The sequence below is a fragment of the Branchiostoma belcheri genome, unplaced genomic scaffold (assembly GCF_001625305.1).
Source record: "Branchiostoma belcheri isolate BF01 breed outbred unplaced genomic scaffold, Haploidv18h27 scaffold52, whole genome shotgun sequence".
NCBI lineage: Eukaryota > Metazoa > Chordata > Leptocardii > Amphioxiformes > Branchiostomatidae > Branchiostoma > Branchiostoma belcheri.
Window position 1 is genome coordinate 1,132,075 of NW_017804154.1, and position 25,284 is coordinate 1,157,358.

The 25,284-nt window shown below is 42.3% G+C and overlaps 1 pseudogene; it reads left to right on the top strand.

Annotated features, from left to right (window-relative positions):
• The first annotated feature begins 597 nt into the window (after nt 1-597).
• Nucleotides 598-25,284, top strand: part of LOC109480721 — a 44,673-nt pseudogene continuing 19,986 nt past the window's right edge.

Sequence of the window (25,284 nt, forward strand, 5' to 3'; positions counted from 1 at the left end):
TACAACTTACAAAGTTTCCAGTTCATAGCTACTAGTTTCAAACCAGTAACGTTATCAGCAACAGGTGGTCATGAGCATCCTTCCTTATCTCCGTGTGTTTTACAATGCCATTGGAACCCCCTTGCCAATCATGTGCAACTTCACTCATTTACGTACTTTCAAGTGAGATATGCACCCACAACGCTAGACGGCGTCGCACGCATGTCCTCTATCTGTAGTTCAGAGTTGAAAAATCGGGTGACATAACCACGTAATCAACAATTATTATTACAGTACAATGAACGTCCCGATGAGAGTGAAGATGATCTTAACATAGCACACAGTCCACTCCCTCCCCAAAAGGAATCATTCATGCCATGTCGGACACGTCAGATCACGTAAGTTTGCAACGTTGTCCCAGGGGGCACCGACCCAGCGTACGCTGAACCTTGCATTACAGCACCGTCTGCGTGGTGACGCTGCAGGTAAAACTGGTACCGTTGTCGCAGGCCAGGAGCTCCCCCGCGGCAGTACTGTTTAAAATCGCTAGGATACGCCGGTGAGCGGTGCTATCACATGACTGACACGTATTTTGGCGGGGCGGCGGCGGGCCAATGGCGTGGCGCGGACAGACTTGTTTACGCAGTCAGCTCGAGTGACTTGTTTTTCCCTTCAGGCTCCAAGGCTTTATGGCTGTCCGACCGAAGTCCGAGCTTTCACGCAGTGCACAGAGACACCAGTAGACTTGAGAAAACTCCGCCAAGAAGCCGCGATTTCACAGAGGCTGACTCGTGGAAGAAGCGGTGAAGGTTTTTGGAAGTTGTAGCGGGAAGGGAGGTGCCGTGAGATCGCGATCGGCGGAGGAAGAATCGAGAGGCCAGGAGAGTGCGTGAGCGTGAGTGATGGGCACGTCGGTGTTGTTGACCACTTCCTCATGGACGTTCGTCATCCAGCGCCGAAAGTCCTGTTCACACGTCTCCAACCAAGTCTTTATTGAATGATAGTCGATTTTCAGCCATCTTGAGGACTTTTCCGACTTAATTGGGTGTTGTGAAAAGGATTTGCGGGGAGATAGCAGACCCGCGGACTTTGGAACTGCAAAAATGCGGGTGGTGGACAAAATGGCCGGACTCATGTGGGCAGCACTCACGCTGGTCATCGGTCTCGGCTTCCTTGTACCCACTAACGGGGAAGAATACAGTAAGTATGATATTCTCGACTCCGACCAAGCCCACTAACCGCCCTTAACGTCATTGTAGGAACTACTAGAAGTCAGAAAGACTAGGGTAGGAGCGGCGTATCGATCTTGAGAAGGGTGTTGTCGCGGTTGTTTTTCTGGCCCAAACGTGCACGCTCGCCCCCTTCCCTGGTGTGATCCGACCCCCTGTCGGCTGTAACACAGTCTGGGTGGCCTCAGCTTGGCACTGTCCATCACAAGCCGCCGGGTCGCACCCGCACGTTGAGATAAAAACACCGAGAGAAGGTCTTGTGTGAGAAAGACCACGTAGTAACCAGACCGACTGAGATGTTGTTTACCATATTGTCTCGTTTTTCCCGGCAAGGGTAAAGTCCCGCAGGAGGGGACGAAAGAGAAGAAAACAACTTAACATCCGCCTCGATATCCAAAGGAAATCTTTCAAAACAACCCCTGTCGCTTTCGTATGAACGATCTTATAAAGAGATAAAATGCAAAATCTCGAGACCCGCCCTAATTTGTTTATGAAATCGACGCCTGTCTTGATGGTGTTTTTGTTAGTAGATTTGTATGATTTGCTGTCAATTTTTTTTTTTTCATGATGCAAATATCCGAGTTGTGTTCCCCCCTTCGGCTTGATCGCCTAAACAAGGTCAGGGGAGGAAACCGTCCGTGTGCTCTTCTCCAGCCTTGAATCATGAATTTCATGATTTAAACCTAGACCCTGTCATAATTTCCTTGTTTTTCTCCAACTACACTTAACTCCTCAGTCACTGTATGACTCACTGACTTCTATCACTCACAACATCGGTCCATCGTTTTGTGACAAAAATTTTTTTCTGGCTTCCCGCTCTTGTCATAATTTATTTTCCGGGGTTAAATCGGGTGGAATAACAACGTAGTAACTGCCCGAATCCTGTGTTTGGAGACAAACTATGCCATCAGCCTCCCTACACCACCCTGCGTGTAGGTAGTAAACATCGCTTACGAAATGATGTGAAGGCCGTCGGCCAATGCTGCGCATAACGATGCCCGGTTAGTCCAATCAACGGGCACTGTCGTACTGAATCCATCTTGATGTTGCGTGTGGCGCTAATGTAACTGCCCACGTCCTTTTGCATCTTCGTGCAGAGTTCGTTATCTCTGTACAGCCACACGAAAGGGTGTACTAAAGATGAGGACCATTATGTACACAGGCTGGCCTTTGTTACACCTGTCGACCTGCTCTCCTACCCTTTTTTCCAACATAAAAGGCAGGAAATAATGTTAAAGTAAGCAGAAGCTTTGTCTGAAGGATATCATTCTTCAGTGAGTCCAAGGAATGTAAAGCTTGGTGAAATAGAGAAGTACTAATGAATATTACAAAACAATGTATGTACCGTAGTTGCTCGATGCAGGATATACAGTTTAGCAACAGTTTGTTTCGTACAGCGAGTGTTACATAAATACATAGTGAGATTTTAGCCGTTTGAACTGTTGTGATGGTTTTTGCGTTGTCCTATACACTTAAGTCATACGTTTTTAACCCACAGTTTGTGAGAGTATGGACATCAGGAACCGAGTGTCCAACCTGCGAAGGCTGGATAACTGCACTGTCATCGAAGGCTACCTACAGATCCTGCTAATCGACTTTGCGGAAGAGCAAGACTACCGAGGACTCTCGTTCCCCAAACTGGTAGAAATCACGGACTACTTCCTTCTCTACCGAGTCAGGGGCCTGACGAACCTCTCGGAACTCTTCCCGAACCTTGCCGTCATCCGCGGGACCAACCTCTTCTTCAATTACGCGCTGGTGGTTTTCGAGATGTTGGATATGCAGAAGATCGGCTTGTACAGGCTGCAAAACATCACACGTGGTTCGGTTCGAATCGAGAAGAATCCCAACCTCTGCTACCTGAATACCATTGATTGGTCGTTCATCGCCGAATCAGGATACAGAAACAATTTCATCGTGGATAATCGTGATGAGGAAGAGTGTGTGGACTACTGCCCAGAGAGATGCCGCATTCCGCAACTAGCTGCAGTACTGAGCGATCTTTGTTGGGCGGAGGAATATTGCCAGAAAGGTACGTGTTTTTCATTCACCTCCCGTTCGAAAGGTACGTGGTACGGTCATGGGAATTCGCGCTAAAAGCCAAAAGCGCAGAGGTACAGAAGACGTCGTATTGTTAACACGCAAAGCTGAATCTGTACCACTCAAGTCTGCATGGTCTGTGTTTGAGACTGAAAGAATTTGATGGCAAACTTCCAGCACATCTAGACGCTGGCTTTCAGCTGGGGAGAATTACTTCAATAGTTTAGTGTCTGTACAAGCAAGCTCAGAACTGTATGTGTTCTCATGCGTCTCATAGACGCAGTGCGTCACGGCTCGGCCACAGAAAAGACACTGGGCACTGAGCCCCTGTCAAGAGCCGGGTTACTTTTCACAGCATTCATCTTGTGTGTTGGCTGCAGCTTTAATGCAACATTTGAAAGGGACCGAAGCATCTCAATTAGTGTGTGGAGCACAAATATTTGTACATCACAATTCTGTGACAGTTGGAAATGGGACAGTTTCAAGGCGGGGTTTTTCTAAGACTTGCTCAGTGACAGTCTGTAACAAGATATGCGGTACTTTCGTTTCCCAAATTCCTCATGTGCGGAGAGGAAGATACAGAAACTGGTCCAGGGCTTAGTTGATATGCATCAGAGAAATCGCCCATGTTTGTTACTGTTAGTATCAGGTTCTGTTTGGTGCTGAGGGTTGTTAATCTGTCTAATGTGGTCAAATCGGCCAATTTTTTGGTTGCCTGGTCTTGTTGTTTCCATATGGAAATCCCTTTTTTGTTTGTAGAATGCAGGGACAAAGTTTTAAAACAAAAACAAAGAGAGAGGTGTGTTGCTCAGCTTCTGGGACTGAGTGTCTACAGTCAGATTATTGCTATATTAGTTCAAAATGCCTGACCACCTTGATCTGGTGCCTTTTTGGTAGATGTGCTCCAGTACCAGTAACTAGGCTTTGAAGTGGGCGAGTGAGAAAACAAATAAAGATTTCATATTGATTCTGCTGCTGAATGGAACATCGGTGCGGGATATGTTTGTTTTTGTGACGTCGGTGGAAGGAAAACTGGGTGAAGGCACGGTCTGCACCTGCATTACAGTCTGGCGGTCATGGCTGCCCCTTTGTGGCCGTGACATGTCCTGTTGCGGGGTCAGCCGGGGCAGTCTCCGCGTGGCATTGTTTGGGTGGCAAGTGCTGAGAGAGAATGGCTCACAGAAAGTGGTGGGGCTGATTGGTAGGAGGCATGTGGCTGCTGGGCAGGGTGACAGCAGATGGTGTGCAGGGGAATTTGCATGCAACACAGACATAATCGCCATTTGGAACGTCTGGGGAGAATCTCTGCCCCTTTGACCCCTGCTCACGGCCAAGGCTAAGGGGATAAACACGGAGTCAGGTGTGACTGTGCTAACCCAAAGCATTCTGGGTAGCCGGCCTTCCTAGAACATGTCGGCTAGGGTGTCGTTTTTGAGATGCGGCGGTGCGATAGCGTAATGAGGGTTACAAGTACACGGTCAGGGTCGAGACTTGAAGAGGAAACCAGATGATGCTGTGTGTGTGTGTGTGTGTGTGTAGTGCGGAAGCAGGGTTGTATCATTCATACCCGACTTGGTATTTAGATCAGCACTCCTTTTGCAGTGTGGTGGCGTTCGTGACACCTCGCATGCTTGCGCCCGTCTTCCGCCAGAAGCTTTGAAATTCGTGCTGCAGCTGAAGGTTGATAATATCCTGACTTCATTTGGTATTAAAAGTCAGCACTGTAAGAGCCAGGGTCTGTGATTTTGAATAGTATGAAAGGTTAGTAGAAACAGGGGTCATTTCTCTATTAGGCATGAATTTGGTTAGTTTTGGCATGATGCTTATTGGTGTTCTCGACATGGAAAGACTGTGTCGTAAATTCAAAACAAGGAGATGTGGTTTTTCTGTCTTGCAACAGCCTCTAGGTCAGGTGGACACAAGTACACTTGGCACAGTAACAGGAACAGAGTGGTATCAATGTCATCTGGTTAATGATACTTGTCGTTTTAGCAGGCCACAGCAGAAAAGTGCTAGCCAACTGTCATTGGTCCTTTAAAGTATTTGAATTGGGTGTTTTATTGTACATGGCATGTAGTTTTGAACCTTCCAAGTCTTTTTTTTTACTTGAGGACAATAGAAGACATTGTTTGTAGGGCAATTTTATGGGACCAAAATATTAGGCCCGATTTAGACTAGAAACGCTTAAGGGGTTTTGGCCAGGGAAACGTTTCGGAACGGTTAACCGTTCCCGGTCTAAAGAGGAAAAAACGGTTTGTTATGGGTTTTCGCGGACCGTTTCCGAAAACCACCTCCATCGTGGTTTTCGACCGTTTCAGAACCCTTCAGCGGGGGGCCCGAAACGCTTTTTGCTAGGTCTAAAGACAAAGGGTTTCTTGAAACGGTAAACCAGGTCACATGTCATATGCTAATCACATGCTAATAAGCCCGCGCACGTCCATTTTCTGGTAGATTCGCGCCATATTCGATTGTGTCCATTTTCGCTATTTTATCATGTATTTCTCGAATTTTCGTCATCCTTTACGTCTGGAGGGATGGTAGAAGGCCAGGGGAGGGTCTGGACCCAAGATGAGACCCGCTTCTTGATCATCTTGTGGGCCGATCAAACTATACAATCCCGCTTGGAGACCTCGCGTAATAGGGAGGGCATACAGATGCTTGTGGACGGGTTGGCGGCTGAGGGGTATTTATGCACCCCAAAGCAGGTTCGGGCGAAGTTCAAGGCCCTGAAACACAAGTATCGTAAGGCCAATGAGGCAAACCGTAGAAGTGGTTCGGGGAGGTCATCATAGGTCACTGTGAGTCAGAAACATCCTGCGCCACGGGCGGCCCGAAACACTTCCGCCCCTGTGTCTAAAGACGAACCGTTTTCTGTGGCGAAACGTTTCGTACCGTTTCGAAACGGTATACCGTTTCTAGTCTAAATCGGGCCTTAGATTCTTGTGTGATGTGGTTTGTTATCTGTAAAAGGAAGATGAAAAAAGGCTTGTTTGTGACTTTGTCCCACTAACTTGGTGTGGTATTCTAGCCGTTTTATTTACTAGGAAAAGCCCTGCAGATTGAAGGCATAGCACCCATGGGCGTAGGAACGTGTGCAGGGCATGTAGGCTATATTTGTGGGGAACAAAATCCATGTGGAAACAGTGATACATGAGAGATCACAGTGCTTTCATTGTCAGGATCCTCTGCTCCAATTTGAGGGGTCACATGAAGTGGAGCTCTTGTACAAGCCATTTAAAATGTAACAGTCACAGGGATGTCTGAACAGTGTCAACGCCTAGGGCACATCCATGCCCCCTCCAGATTGTAGGAACGTACAGTACTTGACAAAACACTGCTTCTGATGAGAGTTTGCCATTTGTTTCTGGAGAGGTTGTTTGTATAGAGAGCCAGGCCTGACCCCTGACCTTGGGTCACCCTACCCTACAAGCCTTCCATGTTTGGCTGGAGGAATTTGTGAGGGTTTGTTTTGGAGGGAAGTGGAGCCCCACTAACTTGATATGATAGGGGGCAACGGACACTGATACATTGTACTTCATGTGATATATTACACCCTTCATGTTTATAGTGTTAGCCATAAAATGCCTCTCAAAAAGAGTTCTTCTATTTTGATACATACTAGGGCTATCCTAATATGATAGTACTATATACAAGTTACAACATTACTGTCTCCTTTGAAGCACAACATTTATCTTATAATATGTGTGAACTGTAATATGTGTGAACTATGTAGTAAACTCGAACAAATCTAGGACTCGTTATACTTTTGTCAGGTGTGATATACTGCCAGTGCCAGTTTACAAAGAGTTTTTGATGTTTATAACTGTTTTCAGATTTTGCACTTGACACAAAGGTGTCTTAAAGTGCTGAAGTTTATGTTTATGTACCTGACTAGTTAGTTTTCCGCCGAGGCCTTGCATCAATAACTTACACCACCAACTGACCACCATAGTTTTTACCTCAAGGCACAATATATCAAACTTCTATTGGTACAAAGCTGTTGAGGACTTTGCTAGAACCTCTTTGGTAGGGAGATGGTTTTTGTAGCTGGCATAGTTCCAGCCTAGAAGGAAAACTGTTTATGCAGTATGGGTAAAGTAGCACACTTCTGGATCATATTGTCAAGTAGCTCCACCATCCTGGCTCTTGGAGTTCCCTGAGACAGGGGTACGACCTCCCTGTGATCTCTGACATTAGGAAAATGTTTTGGTCAGATGTTAGATGGACCAGGCTGAGTGAGGATAGGAGCAAAAGTTTTGTTCAGAAGTGGAATGGGGACTTTCCCACACGAATATTATTTGTTGCAAATACTGCTTATCTCTGTAATGTGAAGATATGATTGCAATATGCTGCTTGGGGAAAAGATTCCTCACATAGTACTATTAGTAGTTTGTGTCATTATTACGTCTGTTGTACAGTCGTGGTCCACAGATAGCCTTTAAAATGAACTGTGTGGCTTTATTAAGAAGACACATACAAGGAAATGTAAATGCCCTGCCCGCGTTGGGGCCTCACAGAAAGCGCTCAGCCACAGGGTCAGGCCTCGGCTATGTTTTGTCTAGGTTTGTGTCGCCTTTCTGAGGAGCCTCTTTACATAACATAAAACACTGCTAAACTACGCAGGCATGCATGTGGACTTTGGTACTGCCCGTGGGGGGTGGCAACGTTCAGAACGATATTTGCTTACTAATACCTGTGTTGTCCAAGATAATAAAAGGCGCAGTAAATTATGATTTTGATGTAGCAGAACAGACGGTTAGCCTTGACTTCATGGTGGTATGTGAATTATGTGGGGAGTGTTCTTCAATCTGTGTCAAGGACAAAACTGGGTGTACATTTGTGTTCATCAGTCCTGCCCTTTTCAATAGCTTTGTCCCATGAAAGTGAAATTCTGTTCTAAGAGAATGTTGTTTTTCTTGGTCTTACCTTTGCCTAGCACTGAGTTAAAACTTGAAGGATGGTTTTTCACGGAACTCAAAGCATCACTCATTCACTGCACTGAACTATAGCTAGCATCTTCCTCTGATTTTCCTTTTGTTTTCTCAGATATTCAGAAACTGCAGAATTCATATTTTTTTTGTGTCCCAGTGAGAAGAATTCAGTTTAAAATCATGTTTTTTTTTGCAGTTTTCAGTTGAGACAAAATTTGCTGAAAATGCATTGTAAAAGAGCAGCTGCTTGCCCACATGTTCTTGGTCTGGTATATAATATTGGGTGCCAGTAAAAACTGTATCATTTAAGTATGTGAATGTTGCTTGATATTGGATCACCCTTTGGCAGTGGCCTCTAGAGCACAGATGCTTAGAACAGTATCACGTTGTGATGACTTGGCCATAACTTGTATGACTAGAGCTGCATATAAAATTTATTGCTACGTTACTGGCAAAGGTAAGAGGACAGTCGGCTAGCAGTTAAAACTTAGATCCAACCCATATAGTTCACCTAAATATGAAAGAAGAAGATGAAAGGAAGAAGAAAAAGATTATGAAAGACAGATTTAGAATAATTTCCTGAAGACTTTTTCCCTTGTCCTTGTCTTGTACTGTACAGGTTTGTCCTAAAATGGCCATGAAGCACTTTTGTGTTGTTGGAACAATTGTAGTGAGTATTGTAGGATATAAATACGTCAAAAGTGACCAACCACGTCTGTTAACGGTCATAACTTTTCAGAGAAGCTAAGTCATGGTAATGCTGCTAAAGCTGATCACCCTTGCCTTGAAATTAAGCTGGTGAAAGTCTGGCAGAAAGTAAACTGATTTCAGTGATTAAAGACATTTGCTGTATTTTCAAAAAGGGGGAGGTAAACTATATATTAATATTATGTATTTCAAACTTTCAAAAAAAATCAAAGGCTTTTGTCAGATTTGGTGTATATCACACTGCATGACTGTCGTCATCAGATGGTCCTGCACAAGCCACTAGCTTCTTTCCCTGTTCGTCAGTGAACCTTGTTCGTACTGGCGGGAAAAGCGGTACCCATGCGGAACGTTGTTGTGTTGTGTTGTTATGGGGGTCCGGGAAGGACCTCGAGCGCCACAAATAACACTCATGTCAACAGCACCCTTTCTTTCCCTTTGTGGAAAACAGAAAGTTTATGTTGGATCTGGATCAGGTTGCCTATCCCGGGATGTTTTGCAGAAGTGAGGTTGTATTCATGTCTTCCCTTGTCTTCATTCTAGGCCTCGTTTTTGTTTATCTCTCACATCCTCTCTGTATCAGGTCATCCTAGATTGCATATATTATACTGGCTTGTTTTGATTGTATTATAAGAGTGCGCGAAGAGCCCCGGCAATAGTAACAGTGTATTTGTCTCCAGTAAATGGACCCTCTGAGTACCTCATTTGAATCACAAAATGCGGGCCACTGCAAAACAAGCTTCTTGGGTTTCATTTTGTATGCGAAGGGAGCAGCGCCCTGCCCCAAGCATGCACAAGTAGGACGCTGCCTGTATTGATGCTGCTCCCAGATGAGAGCGGAATGTAATTGGTAGAAGTGATTTTTTTGCCCAAGTCACAGTTGATGCTGAGCTTATGGGTGTGCTGTTCAGTGTGAGTTCACTGGGCTTTTACATGTGTGTTGACGATTGGATTATACCTTTGGGACACACAGAGCAAAGAACAAAATGTTGTTTACTACAAGTCAATTTTCTTGTCCACTGTTATTTAGTATGCTGTAAAATGATGTTTTGTTCATAAACAACATGTTAAGGTCTACCACATGGAGGTTTTGTGGCAAATGTCTGAGATACATTTTGTCGTATTTTGATATTAGTCTACTATAAACTGGCCAATAGCAGCCTAGTCATGTCTGCTCAGACTGTTGCTGCTGCAAAAAAAAATTGAAATCAGCATCACTTCTTTGTATGGATGGAACAGAGTTGTTTAGCGTACACATAGACCTTGTCACTATGGAAATAATTCTCAGAAAGAAGTTGTTCATTTATGAAGACAGTAGACTCGCCAGATCGTAAATCATCAACATTCAACAACATCCTCAGCAACCAGGGACTGTCTCTGATTTGCATAAAGGGGTGTGTCCTGGGTTGCAATGGCTGAGTCTTCTGCCAGCTCCTCTGTTTTCTTGTATCACCTATCAGATTCAGTACACATCATATGAACATGCAGATTGGGAGTTTGGGGATAGATTGCTGACCTCTAAAAGATGACCTGAGTTATATTAGGTAACCTGGAAGTTAGTGTCTAGATAGCTGTGAATTAATCAGGGATTTCTATAGCCCCAGTGTTTGTATGATGTTAGCTGATTTGTTTAGACAGCATTTGGACCGAAAGAAATTGTCTTTAGTAGTTTCCAATTTTAGCATGACTGCCTAATACTTTAAGTAGAGTAAGAAGGTAGTACATTTTTATTGTTTAGTAAGTGCCTTTTGCCTTGAAAAGATTGTGTTTTGACTCTTTTGAGACATTTTTAACATATATATATATATATCCCATCAAAAATATGTTTTTTGTTGTGTCGTCAGACATGAAATGCTGTTGTAGTTAAAACACATAAGCCAGATTGACTGTTAATACTAGCATTTACAGGTTCCAAAATAAAGTCTTGAAGGGTGTACTTATTAAAGAATAATGATGAAAACATTAACTCATTAAGATACCCCCGCAGTATTCTTTCAGATTGAGCATGTTCATAATTATTTATTCTTCTCCAGGGTGACTCATACATGCTGTTCAAGAGAAGTGTAACAATTGGTCGACAGTGATTGGATCATTGTGGTCATGTGATGTTTTTCTCAGAGATGGTGCCCAAAGGTTTTTCGTGCAGATTTGTTTTTATGATTACCTGGTAGTGGGGATATTTCGGTACCATGTTTTTGTTATTGTGCGAGCTATCGATTGTGTCCTGCCAGAACCTGTTGGCTATTTGTAAAGGATTGTCCACATTGTTTTTCACGATGTGGCCTGTGTCTTATTTAACTGTTTTTCTGGCTCTCCCCACATCTGCGCCAGTAAAACCAGCGGAGTCTCCCAGAAGCCATTAAGTGGGAAGAATGTTCCGGGGAACTTGTGGACAGAGCAATCACCGGGCCCTGCTTTCATGTGGCTCCTCTGCTTCCAATTTCTGTTGGGTGGATGTTGTTGGAGCCCCAGCCCTTTGAAATGGCAGTGTTTGAATGCCTATTTGGCCCTGATCCAAAAGTTGTTTGTGTCTGGGGCGCTCCTCATTGCTTGCTCCTTGCTGGGCCAGCGTGGCTTGCCCCCACTTCCCTGTGTCATCTTGATTAGAATCAAGACCTCAGTGCCTTCCATGAGTCAGTATGTCCCAAGATTTCAGATAACATTCTTACTTTTTACCATACATGTCTGTATGGTGGGTTTTGTGTGGCTTTGGTGCAGCCAAAACGTACTCTTTCATGGGAACCGTTAGAAAAAAACACAGTTATGCGCCACAGAAAGTGGTTGTGCGTTACAAGTTACAACCAGATAGGTCGGAAATTCTTACTCTGGTCCATCCACACCCCTTGTTATACAAACTTAAGAGGTGAATAGATAATATGGGGGGAAAATAGAAGGATTTGCGACTTAGCAGGGCTTTGATGTGTTCTGGGCCATGGAAGCTGTTTACCCAAACACCTGAGATGGAGGATCGGGTTTAGTATATCACGGATGTAAACCAGTTTGCTGTTGCACCTGTTTGTGTTGTGAAGAAGACACCCCCGCATTACTGTGGTGCAAGCTGGTGGGTGCCACGTAACAAGTAAGCAGGACTGTTCCATAACATGGGTGATGGGGGGCAAAGAACATTGTTCATTGTTGTGTGCCCCTTGATGATTGGTCTTGTATCTTGTCACAAAAAGGCACCCTTCTGTTCGGACTCAATATTGAACATCTTTGGTGTTGTGAGGAATCTCTTGACACTTAACTGCCAACACTATCTAGTGTCAATGTATAGTCTTGATTATTGAATTCATTGTCATTTTACTCATTTATATATAATATAACTCACTTTTGCTAAAAAAAAATCCCAAAACTTATTGCATTGTATGCAGTTGTACTACCGGTATGACTACCTATTAGGCATGCAGTGTTACCCCAGGATAGGGCAGTTAGGCTATACTAGGAAATGTCCCTTTGTCTTAGTCTTTTTTTGACCCATTACCATACCATTAACCTTTGGCACAGTTGTTGTTTGTGACAAAAACATGGCTTAGCACGGACTGTTGTCCCGCTTTCCTGAAAAACAACTTGTTAGCAGACTGGGTAGCAGCTTCCTCCTTGGCACAGTCACAATGGTGGACAAACAATGAGTGACATTTTAGGAATGCAACTAAACAGTTGATACACCTGTAAAGGAAGGGCGCGCGTGGAAAGAGCATATATGCGCTTTGGCTCATGTTGTTTTCTTGTTTTTTACTTACGTTGTTTGCATGTCAGAAGAGGACAGGATGTTATTTTTGGGCACCAGTAAGGAAACAAAGCTGCTGTGCTGATCAACTTTCATTAGAACCAGTTTCCTCTGGCTTAATTTCTTAGAAAGCATAATGCTTAGACATAATTTTGTGAATTTAAAACTCTGATTGTACATTGAAAATGTTCAGTTCAAGGGATTCGGCTCTATAATTATATTGCAATTGATTGAATTGCAGTTATGATCAATGATGATCAATAATTGAGTCTAATATCTGGAGTAGTTGATGGCCAGCTAACCAGGCTTGTTGTATGAGCTTGTAACTCCGGTGGCAGAGTTGCTGTTTGCATCAGCAAAGTGGGACACATCAGGATGAGGTTACGTCGACTTGAAGAAATGAACAGTTTGACTTTCATCTTTTACAAGGTGGAGCTGGCCAGTAAAAACTGCAGATGCAGATTTTGGACGTCAGCCACATCCACCCCTGTGGTCCCCCAGTGTGCTCTGCCCTCTCTCTCTTCTTTCACTGGCAGGAATTTTACACAGCAGAATTTAGGGGCATATGGACTTTATGTAGCATGGCCAAACTTCAAAGCACAGATGGCCCTAAATATAAGCAGGGTCTTCTTGTATCTGATAGGACAACAACCTTGGGGGTGCTCCTTCCCAGAATCCTCTGGGAAACAAGTACTCCACCCACTTTTGCCTGCCCAGTCAGTGACCGCTGGCTGACCTCTGGGCTGAACTTTCTGAACCAAGAAGTAAAGTTGGCCAAATGGGGCTATAAACTTGACTTATGGGTGGGGGTGGGGCTGACAGTCCCACCCTAAACAAAGCTCCTCTGTCCAGCCGGCTCGTTAAAGCGTTTGTAGAACATTGCTGTTTACAGCGCTCCTGCATTCCTCCGAACTTTGCTCTCCCAATCTGACAAAACAACACCACGGAACTTCTGTCATCACATCAATTGCCTCACCCCCCCCTCTAGTAAACAACAGCAAGCACTCACTTCAAAGCAGCACAAACAGAGGGCATCATCTTCCAGTTTACAGGGACTACAGGAATGCCCCATAAAAAGCCAGCAGGAATCTGGCCGCACAAACTGAAATAATAAAAATTCCAGAAAAGAAGCAATGAAAACAACGTAAAACACCCGCATGTGGGCCCATGTAATTGAATGGAGAGGAGAACTGTGGGGGGGGGGGGGGATGTAAAGTGAAAACACTTGATAGTTGGCCTTCCCTGTTACAAAGAAACAGTCCACGTATTCATCAACAAGTTGTGCTGGCAGGAGAAATACCACCCACAAAAACATGTCAGTTGGGCTAAAGGTCAGGATTATCCCTTCCACTGGACACACCTGGCAACCTGTAGAGGTTGTCTTCATCATCCTGTAAGAAGATGTTGCTCTTGTTACTCCTTATATGTTAGATGTGCAAGAAAAGTTTGGAGTAAAATACCTTGTCACAAATATAGCATAAGTATCAACTAGAACATTGAAAACAAAATCAACACTTTTGAAGGCAAGTGACTGACCAGTAACTGTTTGTTCCTTGGAAAATATGAAGGAATATGTAAGGCACCATTGTCTGGTAGATACTAATTCAAGTCATGCAAGCAATGTAGTCTTGTACAGAGCTGGTGTGTAACTTGGCACAGTGGCAAATACTTGGCAGTCAGATGACTTGAAGGAAAAGGTAGGGTTTGAACCTTTGAGCAGCAACTCTTAGCTCTAACAATGGCTGCAGGGAGTGCCTTTTGGACTTGCTGATCTTGACTTCAGCAAAAACTAAAGCTGCCAATATTTTCTGCAGTGACAAACTTGCAAAATGTGGCATTTTTAAAAATGATAATACAGTAGGATTGCAGGTAGACACCAACTACTGTAAATCATTAAATATATGTGGTGGTTTCACAATTGCAGTTTTCTCGGTGAGCTCTTATAGCAAATTATTACATAGCAAGTACATGCTCTCTCTTACCTATGTTGTGTTGTTTCAACCACAAATGTAAGATATTGCAAACTCTTCTTTCCCTCCTTAGCTACCCAGTGCAAAGTTATGTACCCCCAAAGTTTTGGGGCAAGGCTGAATCTGTCAACCTTGAACTGACTCACTAGGTACAGTCCGAGCAGACCGGTTTTGTTAGTTTTCATATACATCTGGGGATGAAAGAGGTCAGGAAGGCTTTTATCTCCAGGTACAAGGATGGTATGTGGAACTACGTGCCGTCTTCAGCGTCCTAGTGCCAACGCTTCTGTCTGCCTTAAGAGGTGTCACTTCAGATGAAAGCAGCAAGTCTGAGCTTTGAGCCGAAGATCTTATGGGTGGTAAACAACGTGTCTGTGTTCTACCCAAGTTGTTTTCTTCTGCCGACAATAGATTAAAATAGAGCAGAATCAGGCAGCATTGGTGTATGAAGGGTGTATATACTGAGTTGTAAGAGTAGACGTTTAGGCAGATGGTACTGTAGTTAGCACCAGCCACTTACTTGCATGCTCCTCCTGAAGTGTTACTAATAGGGCAGACAGGTTGGTTTGTTAGTGGATACCATTATGGAGGATTGATTAAGTGCCAATGCACAACTGGCCTCCTTGGTGAAATTAAGACCTCGTCCCATGGGCCTCTTATGGTTTGTTTTGCTTCAGAAAACCTAGGCAATATGTGGATTTAGGTCACAATGAACATAAAAAAGCAATCCTGGCTCAACACTGTGATAGTAACTAAGGTAGTGTACCCTGTGTTACTGGTTTCTACCCAGCGTTCCCTCAAGATATTGGTGTCAGCAGACAGCCTTTTTTTGTGTTACCTTCCGCTGTGCCAATAAAATTGTTGTTTGTTTTTTTTTAAGAAAAAAATATGATGCCCAAGTTGCCTGAAAACAATATGGGTATACAATTTTGAATTTTACCTTGGAAATGTGGAAAATAGCATTTCAGGGGGCTGTACATTCCAACAATTGCCTGATCCTCCTAGATTTCTTGTGTTTTGGCACCTGCTTTGTTGACCCCCCCTCCTCATGATAAATGTTGAGTTGGGGGGAGTGTCTTTTTTTTAGCCATCATCAGTTATTTTTGTATGAAATTTCTCTTCTCATCTGATGCATATGGTTGAGAAAGGGAGAAAAAATTATACATAAACGTTGTTGCAATTGGATTTGTTTTTATGGTGCTTCATTCATGATTTAGCAGTTATGTAACAGCCCTGATTTGCTTGCTGTCATCCATTTTTACTACTCAGACTTTTCCCAAGGGGACCAGGGGTAAATTGCTACAGGAATCTGTTAATCAAAGATGGTGAGAATATTGGGATAGTTTACCAAGGATACAGTTGTGATGTGAGGCTAGTGGATGTCTGTCCATGAGGTGTTGTTGATAAGGTTATTGCTGTTTGGGGACACCTTACTCAAAGGGGGAGTAACAGTGAGCCAGCTAGCCACATGATAGGCCATTTTGCAGATAGGGTAGACAGCAGTGCATGCTGGGAAGCCTTGATTGATGGCCATGTTTTTGTTTTGATGAGAAACCAGGGCTGTGCTGATGCTGGCTTCATGGAGGTGGTGCACACAAGAAGAGTAACCATGGAATACAAGTTGAACTTTAAACAAGATACGGGATCTGGACGGCTATGTACTATGTACACATTACAGAAGTTAGAACACCAGAATGAAGTAGAGATGAAAGAAGAATAGGTAACATCTGTAGTCATTGGGTATTGATCATTAATAACCCAGCTGCAGGTTGATGGGTGCCATATGTCACCAGGTTTGTGTCACAAACACTGTCCTGCTGCAGGGCTCAAACAACTTCAAAGCAGCAAACACAGAAATAAACTTTGGACTGAAATTGGCAAATGGATGTTCTTGGAAGTGTTTTTGCTCTTTACCTGATAAGCGATCATGTTGGTCTAACAAAATAAAGTAGTTTCTGTGTAAAATGAAATCAGCGAGAGGGAAGAGAACGGCTATTTAGGGACTATGTAGTGTATTGGTTCAGTGTGGGTTTCAACTGCAGTATTTAAGACTGGGGCACTAGGTCGAAGAGAGGCTCCCACTGCACGATAGATACTGGAAGGAAATACCAGGGGGTATCAGTGGGTTGTGGAGGTTAACAGAGTGAAGCAGGTGTCTCTGAACTACTGTTATTCTACTCCCTTTATAGGTCAAAGCTACACTTACATTTACATACTTGTGCTACATGGGATTGTACCATTTAGACAGTGGAAGAGGGCATAAATTTGAACTTACAAGAATCAATTATTTTTTGATAGAGAGATTTGATAAACATGGCACACATGCTAATTTTTCGCAAAGGAAAACATGTCTTCCACAGTGATTTCCCATATTGATTGCCTTGTTCTAGGTCGGAGATCATTTATACAACAAATCTTTTTTTTTCATGGTTATGGAAGAAGGAAAAAGGATAGCCATTACAATAAAAGATGCACCCCAATTTTCTGCACAATATGACATGTCTCCATCAAATTAACTGGTTGAGTGCAGAAAGCTGTTTTTATTTCTTTAAAAAGTTACCTCTATTAATAAGCAGGTGGTCTCAAGTAGCAGTTTCCAGCCATTAATAACCCACTTCTGAGTCAGATGTGTCCAGTCATAAAGCGAGTAACGGAAATATTTGGGAAAGCAACACCAAGGAAGTGGCATGTCGATAAGAACTATAAATAGCAGTGTTTTGGTGTATGAAAAGGTCCCCATGTTCGGGGTAACCATAAGCAGGGTGGTTAATTTTAGCTGCTGGTGTGCCGGAGACCAGGGCTGCAAGCCACAGTCAAGTTAGGAAACACTCAGGGATTATACGTTTTAATTAGTGCTAACAATATTGAAATATCCTTCTTAAAATTTTTTTTCACATTCAGTACTAAGTGTCCTTATATCACCTTCATATTTGATCCAGATGTGTCTGGTCTAAAAATAGATTTTGGCATATTGTATAAGGCAGAGGTCATTCACCCATAGGTCTTCTGGAGAGAGTTTTATCTAAATCTTAAGAAAGGTGAAGGATGCCATTTTATAAAGGTGTATGATCTTTTTTTTTCACACAGCATGTCTCACCTATGTTTCAGATATGATATTTCATTTATCTAGATGCATAAATATATATTATAAGTGTAAGAAGCAGTTGTGAATTTACTATTTTGTTTCTGTGGACAGTGACCTTCCCGCCTTGTACTTCCCGCCTGTTTGGCCTTTCTCAACCTGGTTCATGTTTTCCCAGATTCCTGAACTGGAACTGTCTGTTTCGTCACCTGCTTCTTATTTTTCCTAGATTCTTGAGGTACATGTAGAGCTGCCCAGTTGTGTCCACCAGGGGGGGGGGATCAGTCAAAGACCACCACGGACACTTTTTATGACCATTCAAGAAAAAAATAAATGTCAAGTGGCAAATTAGATGACAGGAAGGGTCATCTCCGTCTGACCACAGTAAATAATAACCGAGGGTCAAACAACACAGTATCTGTTTTAGCATGCCATGCTGTAACTAGAAAGTCTAGGCAGCACACACAGCCATTTCCAGGAAAGCTGGAAAGATTTCAACCAGAGGAAAGGCAGCATTTCTGTCTCATTCATCAAGCATTGCTCACATAGTTTTGGGCCAGTCTTCTATCACCAAGGGACCAGGGAAAATTAAATGGGACGAGATAAAAAGTCAGATGGGGGTTTGCTTGACTATTGTAAGCAATAGGTATATCCAAGGCAGAGACTTTCCTCACAAACTTATGTTTTTATGCTGGTATACTGTATTTCAGTTCAGCAATATTTCTTTAGATCTACCAACCAAGGAATCATATTGGTTTAGTTCTTAGTTGGCATGCCATTGTTGTTTTTAGGAAGCAAGCCTGGAAATTTTCCAGAATGAACAGTATAAACCAAACAATGCTAAAACTCCTTGACAAAATGAATTGCTTTTGATTCCATGTATGAGATGGCTTGGAGCCAGTATGGCACTCAGAACTCTAACCAAAACTGTACAACAGTCTGAGTTCTATATTGACAGACTGAAAATAAATATACAATAGATACATCATAATGTACAGTATCCAACTGCCACAATACTTCTGGCTGTTTAAAAAAAAAAGATGAAAGTGCTTAACTCTAAATTGCATAAGGAATGGCCAGTTATTTTTTGAGCAAATTGTTTATGTAACACCTTGTGAAGACAGGTGTTTGCACAGGTTGTACTGTGAAAGGAGGGGACCTTTGGTCAACTGTCAGCCCCCAATCACGTGAACTAGCTGTTTACCAGGTTACCAGAAGAAAAAAAAACGTATGAATTCTTGTTAGGGGTTTTTATCCAACAGCTGGTACCAAGCTAGTACCTATGTCTGCCTTTTCATATTTACCACAAACTGTACCAGTACAACAAAAATAGTTCCAACATCCTGCTGGGGTGTTTGTAGAATAACAGGTTGTATGGGGTGGTACAGGGTTAGTTTGATTACGCAAGCGCAGCACCAAGGCCACATAAGCCAACGAACTGATAAGAAAAGGTAACACAGTTATCGATGAACCCTTGGTGGCTACAGCTTTGTGCAGTCCACCTGTGGTACAGGCACAGTTGAGTTTGTACACTGGACTGGACCTATTGGCATTGTTGACCCAGAACCTGTTATTACTGGTTTAAACCGGATAGCTTTCATTAAACTTATTAACAAGAGTGCTGAGCTGTTCTTTGTTTCAAGGGTCATTTTGTTTCTTGTTTCATTTTTAGTTCAGCATAAAAATAGAAGAAGGAAGAAAAGCGTGCTCCAGATCCGTTCCCATGTAATTGCAAACATGTCCTATTTTTAGCATAATTTGCTGAAACAAAATATGTATCAAGCAAGGAAAATCAAATTACCAGTGTTCTTAATTTGTCCCAATAATTTTCCATGGCAGATCTTGTTGAGAAAGGTCATCAAAGAAACATTGGTATACAGTTTCATTTGATCAGGAAAGTCAACATATTGTGGTACAAAAGGTGGTGTTAAGAGTCTAGCAAGAGGTAAATGATAACACAACTTGGTAAAAAAAAACCTTATACACATGGCAGGTTCTCCAATCAGTTTTCCTTGTTAATAACTGCAAGTGATTTTCTATTGTTTTGGTTTTATGTGCAAAAATATCTCTTTTTTTTAATTTATTGCCCTAAATTATGCATATTGAGGATTGACTAATATCTTTACGTACAGACTTTTCACTCAGATTTGTGACACGCAGCCGACCTATTCCCATTGATATGTCATATTCTTACTCGGACAATCGAGGTACAATGTATACGTTGAGGTGATCAACCCAATATTGAGATGCTTGTAACTAACACAATAAGAGATTTTCGGGGTCAGAGATATGGGATACATGTAGGTCTGATATTGGGATATTTATAGACCTGCCCTTGTGAGAATTACAATCAATTTGGCATAGGTATCAGAAGTATGTAGTGATTTCATACCCTTAAAGTTTTGCCCCTCCACATCAATGTCTTGTTTGTTGTGTTCACAGTGTGCAAATTGATTTGTCTAGTGTGGAGGTGGCAATGGCCCCTTTAAAATGAACTCCTTCTGAACCTTCCAATGTAGGTCAAAATTCTTGGCCTAATTTTTTGGATGCAACCACTTAGTAGCAACAGAGAAAGGACACATGTTCATGGCTTGTAGAACTAGTGGCAGAAATGGAATAGTAAGGGATTGTTTAAAAATCTTACATGGTCTTAAATGAATACTAATTGTTATATTCAATTTAAATAATAAACCCTGCTTCAGAAGTGTCCACACTTTCTTTAAAACCATTGTTATGTCATTGTAATGAATTGTTTACCTTTCTGACATAATATTTAGCCTCCTAGCAGCCTCTTTGAAAACTGGAGCTTTAGTTAAATCATTGCAAATAAATGCAAATTGTGTAAAACTGTAAAAGAAACTACTGTCCTATTAGATGTTTGTACTGTCTTGCTTTAGCTTGCATAGTTGTAAAATCATAGGAAATACAGCAATTCATAGATACTTGTACTTTTTAACCTTACGCAAATTTTCCCATATTTAATGGTACTAAATACTCTAATGTCTTGTTCATTGCCACTTTTTGTGCCTTGTTATGTAAAAAAATTACTGCCTCTAGTTCTTCAACACGGGTAAACTTTCATGCTAACAAAAACTTGCTAGGTCTAGTGTTGATTACTAGTAGTTAACTTGAATTTATATATGTCTCTTGTATCAGTCCCGCAGATTATGAAGTGGGGAGAAAACTGGTTGCACTTTGGCACTCAGTACTGGGCTATTCATTTGCTGGGAAGAAAGGACTGGATCTAGGAAATTTGTGACCATAAACAGTATAATTGACTAAAAGGGCACTTCTTATCTTCATGAAAGTCGTATACTGTGAATTTCAAAATGTTCATGGTTGTTTTTGTGTTTTCACAGTTACCTCTCTGCCAAGAAGACTCTATACAATTTGTATGACTGCTGTAGATCTAGTATAGAATAATTCAATTGTTTTAATTGCAAGTTTAAAACATCAGGCAAAGCTTCCTTTCCTTTACCATTTTTGGGCTTTGCTAGATCTCCTCCCTTCGGCACAGGTTTTAAAAGGTTGTTTGGGAGGTCAGTGCACTGGAAGTTAGATCCATATGCCTGAAGGCACAGTCCCATTCAGTCGTTGGGAGTTGTTGTGTCGTTACTGAAAAGGTTGGGGTGCCCCACCTTGTACCAGTCATCCATGAAATATGCTATAAAGTTGTTGTTGTCCAGGCAGGTGTGTGAAAGGTGTTCACACCCATGTGGGCGGTCATTGTGCAGTCAGTAGTGCAAGGTAGTATTTGAACTGTTGCAAACAAGACAGTCGTTAGACAATCTATTGGGACCTTTGTTACTCTTATAATCGTCCCTGTCCTTTCGTGTAAGATTTTCGATATTCTGAAAACAGTGCAAATAATACAAAACTGTGCTGCTCTTTAGATCCCTCCTCCCAATTATTTAAAAGACGTACTGTTAAACAGCGTGATCACTAGATAAAAACAATGTTTTGATGATTACAAAATGGCAGAGGTGTCACAAAGTAGTACGCTCCTTTCAGGTCAGCAGCTTGTTTTTGCTCAAGGAGAGACCACATTCCTTACATGCCAGAGGCCAGGGAAGAAGGCTGTCTCTCCCTTGTTTAGGTCCCACAGTGCGTGATACTACCCGTGGATGCTAACAATGCTGATCAGTTTGATTGGCATTGTTTGTCAGTATTCCACATACTTTGGCTCTGAAGTCATTCACTACAAGAGATGGGCACTTGCTTTATTCAACTAGAGGAAATATAACCCACTATATTTTATGCAAGACATAACTCTACGATGGCTGGAAAATAAATGGGTAAAACAGTTGTTGTGTATTTACCATTATTTCCATAATGATTGAGGTTGCTATAATTCTTGGTTGGTACGACTATGGTGCAATCTTGCCTCCCAGTCCTAACTATTCCTGAGAACCTCCGTCCCAGACAGGAATTAGGCCCTGCCAGGGGTATCCTTTGAAATGTGATGCAGAAGGTCGTAATGGGGCAGAGGAGAGGCAAATATTTGGTGGGGAATGTCTCCCTCATCATGACTTTGAGCCAAGGTGGATGGAAGGGTCAGTGCAAGACTTCTTGCGAGGATTTGACTACGATGTGTCAGGTTGATACTGTTGCGTCCCCGCCAGACAACCGATCAAAACGCATCCTGCAGTTTTCATGTGCAAGAAAGGGGGTGCTTGTGCAAGGGGCTTCCTAGAAGTGATATTCTAAGCTGTTTTTCCTGTTGCCCGATGAGAGAAATGTAGGGGGATAAGGGAAAAGGGGCCACATATGCGTCACTGAATATTATTCCTGTTATGTATTGTTGTTGTTGAAAAACAAGACCAAGTTCTTTGGCATATTGTCATAACATTGAACTTAAAATCAGGAACTGATTAAAGAGACCTGTTTGCCTGTCTGCTTGTCTTGTATGAAAGTTTATGAGTGAGATTTAGGAATCAAAATCCAAGTATATTCTGTAGGTCTATGCCAAGTTCAAAGTGAAAGTTTTTAAAAAACATGCTAGGCTGATGATGTTAATGGTCTTCCAATTTTGTCATAACCACAAGTCCACAACAAAGTATGTCTGGAAAATTATACTATAATAACTGATATACCTTCACTGCAGATCACGATTAAAATTTGTGATTAATGTAATACAGAGTTGTGGAGAACTGTTTGATCAAAAACCCTTGAGCGATACACTTGAGCTTCAGTCGTTTGGCAACTTCCAGCACAGCCACAAGTCACAATCAGGGTTGTTTTTCTTTCCTCGCCACAAAAGCATTGATTTTTTCCAGCTTGTTAAGGATCCTTTCCCAGCAAGGAGCTGGCTTTGACGTCATGGGAACTAGGAGAGGGTTGAAAGTTTTGAACAGCCTTGTTATGCTCAGGCATGGGTAAGCAGGAAGCAGTTTTTCGTATGGGGAAAGCTTGGCAGTGGGCCATGACTGATGACAAAGACTCCTGGAAGAGATGGTGTAAACAGAGAGCAAGTAGATCAGCAAGGTGTCTTACACACAGGGCCAAGATGTGCTGATTCTAACTTCTTGCGTGCCAGAAGTCGTGCAAAGCTTGATTTTGATGTCATATGCAAAGGGATACAGAACAAAAGATGTGCTCATACATCTAATCCATTAAAGCGGCAAGTTGCAAGGGGAATTGGTAATGATGTTACAGGGAAACAAATAGAAATTGGGTGTGCCAATAACAAAGGCGTAATGAGATAAAAGGTCGCCAGGCTGAGGGAGGGAAGGGTAATTTTCTCACCTTAAAGACTAATCTGGTATTCTAAATACTTCCGTACTAATTAGGTGGAAGAGCAGTAGCACGAAAACAAACTGACTGAAAACAAGTCAGACCAGGGTGCCGGTGGGTTGGACATATGCATAAGTGTCTAAGATAAACAGAAGGAACTTGTGATGATTTAGACTTGGTTTGGATGCTTGGTACAGCGCTGTAAAAAACTGAAGAAAAAAAAGGTTATGCATTGATGCAAGGGAAGTGGAAATCAGATCTGTATCAAATGTGGGTAAATTCACATATGTGGGAGTTTGTTATGGTAAATTTTGAACATAGAGGAAAATTTACCGTTTACCTTATGAGTGTTTTGAAATATGATGAAATGGTGGTATCAGTGAGACAGATGTCAAGTGTAATCACACCTATCATCACAAAAAAAATCACATAAGTGTTTGGAACATCAATGACAATCATCTTTTGTTTTTTCCTCCAGTGTGTGATACAAGCTGCCTTGGGAATTGTATGTACAACTGCCAGTCCCAGGCATGCTCCGCCTGCTGTCATACCAACTGTATTGGAGGGTGCCACGGTCCAAACGAAGAACACTGCGTGGCCCGCAAATACTTCGTGCAAGATGGGAAATGTACTGAACAGTGCACTGGTGGAACATACGAGGTATTTATGAAAACAAAACGTAAAACATATTGTCCAGTAGCACCGAAGAAAAAGCAATGTATTATTTCCTTTTTATGATCTTAACAAAATTTTGCTTTGATTTCTCTTAAGGTACACCTTAGTCACAGCGTTAGGTTGTTGCAATGTAAATTACCTCTTTACTTTTGCCTCAATATAGTATAAGGGCCGACGATGCATCACGGCAGATGAGTGTCCAAACTCCTACCAGGGACAGAATATGGAAAGTTGCATCATGGGAAGTGCATCCCAGAATGCCCCAGTGGGTACACCACAGACAGTGAGAACCCACGACTCTGCACAGAATGTGAGGGACAATGTCCCAAATGTGAGTATTCACATTTACCTACATGTACATATGTTATACTACTGTCAGTTTCAGTTTCTGGCAAGAAACTTTTATGTATTTTTTTCTGGAATTTGTGCTTGTACAAAATGTGCATCGATCCAGTAATTAATTGACAAAAAATTGCTTGCTCCTTATTTAGTTTTTCACACCACGTATTGAACAGTTGTTTACTGTCCTGTGGTTGTTTCAGCATGTAAAGGAGGGCTGGTGGACTCCCTGGCAGCAGCGCAGAGGTTCCGTGGCTGCACCATCATCGAGGAGGAACTGAAGATAAGCATCCGTGGAGGAGGTCAGTTCCAACCCTGCTTTTTTTAAAATATCAAAATCGTGTAACTCAAGTAGGTTTGTGTGAAGTTTGGATTCACTGTCCAGTATGATGTGACTAACACTAGTAACAGGATGTGTGCACCAGTGGTAAACGTTGTAGAGCCAGACTTGACCTGATTGACATGATATACCGCAAGTAGTACAGCTAATAGGGGATTTCCACCAGACATGGACTTGAGTCTCAAGTCTAAATCCTGTAGTTATCAGGATGTCAGCAACACCGTAGAGAAAAGTTCATCTCCAAAATCAAACGCCTCCCATAAGTTTATTATGGAATGTGGAGAAAAGATGTTGAATGTCACATTGGTTAGTGTTGGACATATGTGATACACTTTTTCTCTACTATACCAGGTTTGACATTCAATATGATTATGACATTGAAGATGTTTGTAGTTGCTTTGGTCAGTCGTCATTCTGCAGCAACATCACCAGTTCTGAGGGGGGGTGTCTGTGATGCTGTCATATTCTGCAGCTCTGCATATCAAGGAAGATGTTGTGTAACCGATGTACGTCACTGATGTAGTATGGCAAGTG